This window comes from Lactuca serriola, chromosome 4 (assembly GCF_051521515.1).
Source record: "Lactuca serriola cultivar US96UC23 chromosome 4, Lser_US96UC23_V15, whole genome shotgun sequence".
Lineage (NCBI taxonomy): Eukaryota > Viridiplantae > Streptophyta > Magnoliopsida > Asterales > Asteraceae > Lactuca > Lactuca serriola.
This window is the reverse complement of record NC_136411.1, coordinates 145,144,279-145,150,682: the sequence shown is the minus strand read 5'-3', so window position 1 is coordinate 145,150,682 and position 6,404 is coordinate 145,144,279.

Below are 6,404 nucleotides of genomic sequence, written 5' to 3'. Positions count from 1 at the left end.
TTTGAACTTGAACATTATTATATAAAAAATAATTGAGTCATTATATAACATTTTCATACTAATGTTTTTGTTTGTTGATTTATATAAATAACTTTTGGAGATGATTTAATCCAGGAATTGCCTTATACTTTGGTATGTATTTTAGCAATCTAATATAAAAATTATGTTGTTTGTTTGCATAAGGAAGATGACTATATTTGTTGGTTCGCTAACAAAGAGTTCATGAGTTGTTTTGTATTTATTGTTTTTATAATTATATTTGAATTACTAATGATGGCAGGAGCCAAATGTATATTTTTCAAGCAATTTAATTTCAATAACAGATTGAGAATTGTCCATTCATCTATGGGTATATATCTTTCTTGGATCAGAAAAGATCACATCTGTTAGTATTATTTCATTAATTTTTGGTCAACATGTATACACGGTGATACAACTAACAAATTATATTTAAGTGGGTTTCAACTTTCAAGAGGTCATGATTCACATGGTTTGTGATGTTGGTTGTGACATGTATAACCAAGTTGGTTCTTTTTATCAAAGTGGCCTGGAGTATGGTATACCTCTTACGTTAAGGCTATTTTATAATACTTTTAGCATGAAAAAGATGGGAAAATGGTGGTTCTTTCTAGATTGTTACATATATGTTTATCTTATAATAATGTATTATGAAGTTTGAAGAAATGCTTTTACGTTCATTGATTAAGCTATATATAATGATGGAAATTTCAATAGTTGATGATTCTTGCTTGGAAATAAGAAAAGAATAATTTTTAATATTTGAACAAACATATGTTGCTTTTGAAGAGAGTCGGTTAATCAATTTTGCTACAAAACTCATTAGAAAAAGTAAAACAAAGTTGTTTCGTAGAGGTGACAAAAAGCAACCCAATCCACTGATTTAACCAGAACCCAACCCAAAATTAGTAGATTGGGTTGAGATATTAAACCTATTTAGGATAAATGACTCAACCCGTCTAACCCATTAAATTAAATAGGTTGGGTTGGGTAAATGTTGTCAATCCGATTTCAACCCACCAACCCATTTAACTTTAATATATATATATATATATATATATATATATATATATATATATATATATATATATTTAATTTGATAATTATTTAGATATTACAATGTATTAATCTAAGTGTTAGTTTATAAAGTACAATGTTGTATTATTATTTATGTTTTAAAAAATGAAATCCTAATTTCTATCTTTTTTTTTACTGGAAGAATTTATGTGCTTGATGTAGAAAGAATCATTAATGAACCAACAATTGTTTTTGTTCTCTCCTATGGGTTAAAATAACAAGAATGATCAAATTGTAATTAGCAACATGTTTATCCTTTTAACCTATAATAGCATCATATTTATCATTTTCACCTGTAATAGCATCATACTTTACCTTTTTAGCCAACAGTACCAATCTATTTATCTTTTCTTTTTTGTTAATAGTAGTGATGTCCTTTTTTCATGTGTTGTTTATCTTTTATCAAGACATTGTACTTTGTAAATACAATGTTGTAATTGTGTTTTGGAAATTAAATTAAGGGCATAAGAGTTAAAAATCTTTTAAAATCTAAATCATAACTTAATTTCAGCAATCAACATTTTAAAGCTAAGTTAATTTCCATCGCCATTTTCAACTTTCACATTGTTTGTATGAATAAGAATATAGAGATGATAAGAGGGAATGTGGAAAAAAAACATTTTAAATATTTTATTCATTTTCCTTATTATTATCTCAGGTAAAAATAAATATTTTTTTAAGATAAAAGAAGTAACACAAATATAGTCCAAATAAACAAGTTGGATAGACTAATACATCGAAATATGTAGTTTCCTATATTTATTTATTATTGGCCTAGTTCTCTTCCATTCTTTAACTTTATATTCCACATTTTTATCGTAAATGACACTTTCTTTTATTTTTTATCGGTTATTATATTATTTATTATATTTTATTATATTATTGTACTTTTATTGTTTTTTTGTCAAAATATGTTAATATTAAAAGTGTTAAAAATTGTTTTAAGTATTAGTGTCTAGATGCAAAAAATACAATAATAATAAAATAAAATTGTTTCATATGATTGTGTTTTCTCGAGAAAAAAATAATAATTGTGTAATTGAAAGTAGGATAGTATAACTGACACATCATTAAATGTATATTTCTTCCTATGCATTTCCTACTATAAAAATAAATAACTTTATCTGAATGATATGACTATAATTGAGTAGATTTGTCATACTAAAATGTTATAATAGGAACAAATAAAAGTATAATACTACAAAATAAAGTAAAAATTGTTCATTGTTTTTACATCCACATTTTAAGTAATTATTGTTTATTTGCCACCATGTAATGTATTATCAATTATATATACAAACAGTTTATGGTTATTCATTAATCGGGGAACAGACCGAACATTTATTATTCCATTGAATGACAATTTTACCTATTTGACTGTACTTGAATTTATAGTTAGGTTAACTACCAAAAATAACTACAATGAATGTATGTTGGTATAATGAACAAAAAGTAAGTTTGTATGTATGTGTATAATTGGAACAAATGAATGATATAAGTATAAAAATAAATGAATTTCATAGTACAATGTTATAACTGGAACATTTAATATTATCTTGGATTGAATTTGGTTATCTAAAAAAGAGTATTACTTATTCCATGGAAGTACCTCCCACCGTCAATAGAAACATATAGATAGTGAGCCTGACTCTATATTTTACGGTTAATAGTTCTTGGGAAATAACACTTATTATATGGGAACAAATTATAGAATGATGATATAGAAGAAAGTAAAATCAATATTTTTTATTACACCGGTCTACCATCCACCGGACGGGCATAACAATAGTTCAAATGGTGCTTATTAAAATACCCTATAACATTCTTATCTTTTTTAAGAATCGTGGTTTGATTTCCACATATTTAAGATATTTTAAAAAGGGATAATGACTTAAAAGGGTAATCTATTATTTGTTTTGTACATATTTAGTTACTGACTTTTTTTTTTGTCAATATTTTCCCATTGAACTTGTTGAACCGTTCAAAAAACATCCTTATAACCTGTAATAGTAGGTTTAGCCGGTTTCCGTCATATTTGACTGCTCCGACAAAGCTCTGACCATATTCTCCGATGAACATGATTTTTCTAGCAAACTTAAGAAGTCAGGTTTGTTCTCTCCTTATGTCTCTTTGTTAGATCTAAATAAATTTTGAACATAAACCCATGTGGGTGTTCAATTTTCAAACTCAAGAACTCTAACCCGGAAATCAATTTTTCATCTTCATCTTCATCTGTTCAAACTTAAGAACACCCATCATAATTTCTCACTCTAAAAATGATTTTTGAAGTTTGTGTGTGTGTGTGTGTTAGATCAAATCACAAACCAATATCTTCAAAAATCGAACATGAATTTTTTTGGGGGTATTAACACAAATCATATATATTCCAGATTCAAGTTCATCTACAAGCTCGGATTTTGGGTTTGAAAACCCTAACTCGGGTTCATCTTCAAGCTTGTTAGACCTTGAAGAACTCGTCAGATCTTCAAGCACGGTTTTGAGAAAACCTCCACATGCGAGTGTGTTCATCTTCAGGGAACCTAAAACACACAAACTCGATTTCTTCTTTGTTCTTGGAAATCGATTTCTGGGTTTGAAACCCTAACTCGACTAAGGGTTGTTCTTGAGTTTGATTTTTCGTCTTTATGTGTTTCTAGAATGCCATACCAATCCTCGACTTTGTAAGCTTCAAACAAATCAAAGGTGTGCATGTGTTTTCATCACGTGTATGTGTTCATCTTCATTTGTGTTCGATTTCTGAAAAAATAACTTACCCAAGTCTGAGTTTGTGAGCATAATGTGGAAAGAATTCGAATTGTAGATAGATTCTTCTAAAATAAACTCGAAATATGTAGTTTTTCGGATGGATTTGTTCATTCTGTCTTTCAGATCTTTATCTAGTTCATCAGGGTTGTTCATCGTGTTCTTGAAAGCTTCTTCATATTTGAGTGTGTGTGTTTGTTCAGAACACGAACCCAGATTTGGATGTGTGTATGATTTTGTTTTTTTTAATAGTTTTCCATAAATTATTTATTCATATTTGAGTGTGTGTATATGTGGGTTAGATAAGAACACGATCCTAGGCTCAAGAAATTGTTTCAGGTTTGCTTAAGAACACCATGGCCGGAGGTTGAAGATGATGAACAGTAATCTGATGGAAAATCATGAATGTCGGAGTTTTTGAGTTCGCTGGAAAAATCAGGAATGCCGGAGAAGATGATCGGAGCTCTCAAATACACCGGAAACCGGCTAAACCTCAAATAGTAGGTCATAATGATGTTTTTTTAAACAGTTCAACAAGTTCAATGAGAAAATATTGACAAAAAAACCCAATGACTTAATATGTACAAATCAAAGAATATGTTACCCTTTTAAGTCATTATCCCTTTTAAAAATCATAGATCTACAAGGTCATAAAAAGATATTCCCTATTTTAAACTCTTTTGAATTCAATTTCTTCTCTTTATCTATTTATTTGTGTGTTAAATGGTGTCTGGATTGCATTTGTAAATTCATGTTGAAGGTAAAATCTTTTATTATGATTTGATTCAATTCTTTTTTTCCTTAAAAGATATTATAATTAAATACAATACAAACAACAATTATTACTTTGAGGCAAATTAACCGAATCATTTTTAACACTTTTATGAAAATTGGCTATCATCATTTGAATTTCATTCTTGGGTAAAAAACATTAATGATTTGTTTTTCAATTATTGTGTTATTGTAATTTAATACATATAAATGCCATTAATTTTTTTGAACACAAAGCAATAGATGTACATAATTTAATTTTTAATAACTCATTTTAAGATTTTTGGTATATTATTTAGTCAAAAATATTAGATGAATCTATTAGTCATTTAATTTGCTAAACACAATTTTAATATTTTAATCATACTTTTCTAAGTCTTATAAGTATCAATTAAGTGTCATGAATGATAAAACCTGGTTTATTTTTAAATAGCATTTAATTAGAAATTGAAAAGTTAGAATATTAAAATAGAATTTTAATGCAATCAATAATTTTTTTATTATATCAATGTGGTTAAAAATATATATTTTAATTACTCTTACCAATACTCACTTGAATAATCACCATTTATATAATAACTTATACCTTTATATAAAATTTCTTATATAAATAATACACATAGTGTAACAGCCCAAATTTTACAGAAAATTTTAACTCTCATAATCAAACATACCAACCACAATTGTTTCCAAAAATCCCATTACATGACCATAGTTTTTTAAAAGATCAGAGTATCAAAACTAAATGCAAAAATACTGGAGAATGCACACCACGCCATCAAGCCAGACTCTTGCCCTTAGAATTAGAAGTACCTGAAACATCCAACAAAAATGTAAACACACACTTAGTAAGTTTCCCAAACCACATGAAACATATAATCATATAATGTCATGCATACATACATATAAGTTTGCCATGGACTCCCTTCATGTTCTTCATTTGGAACGTCATGGGCTACCCCCATGGTCTTGTATCCCCGAGCCATGGGCTCCTCCCATGGTCTTGCCAAGTGACATGGGCTCTTCTCATGGTCTTCACAGAAGTCCACATATAGATCAAATAGCAAACCATTTCATACTCCATTACTAATCATCTCATATCAATTAATGGGCCGGCTTTGGTGCCTTTGACCCATGAGTGTAGTGAGATGACTCACCTCAATCTGCTGAACACAAAAGCTGTTCGCCTAACAATCTGAAACCACACACTAAATAATGATACAACTAACCCTAAATTAGGATTATAACACAACATAATCAAAGAGTCTAAACACCTAAGCCTAAGTCCTTCCATAGTGGACCAAAAGTCTTTCCTTTGCAAATGGGCCTAAGATCTAAGATAAAAAGCCATTAATGGACCACATGGCCCAATAAGGCCCAACTAAAACAACTATGGCCCAAATCAGAATTTGTCCAAAACTCTAAATGGGACCGGGACCAAAACTGAATAAGGCCCAATAAGCTTACAAGCCCACACAAAGCCCAAACCCAACAAGAGTGCATACACCCTGCGTACCACTCCAGTACGCTCAACTGTCACAACTAGTATTTTTAGCTAGGAAATTATGTCCTTATGTAAACATCAACTATTATAAGGCTTATACTAACATGTTAAATTTTACATTATGGTTCCTAATGAACCGTGTATTGTTATAATGCAAGGCATCTATGTATCTTAAATCTCTCCTAAATCTCTCTATGTATCTCAAATCTCTTCCAAATCTCTCTATGTATCCTAAATCTCTCTCAAATCGTCCTATGAAGTTTTATTAGTC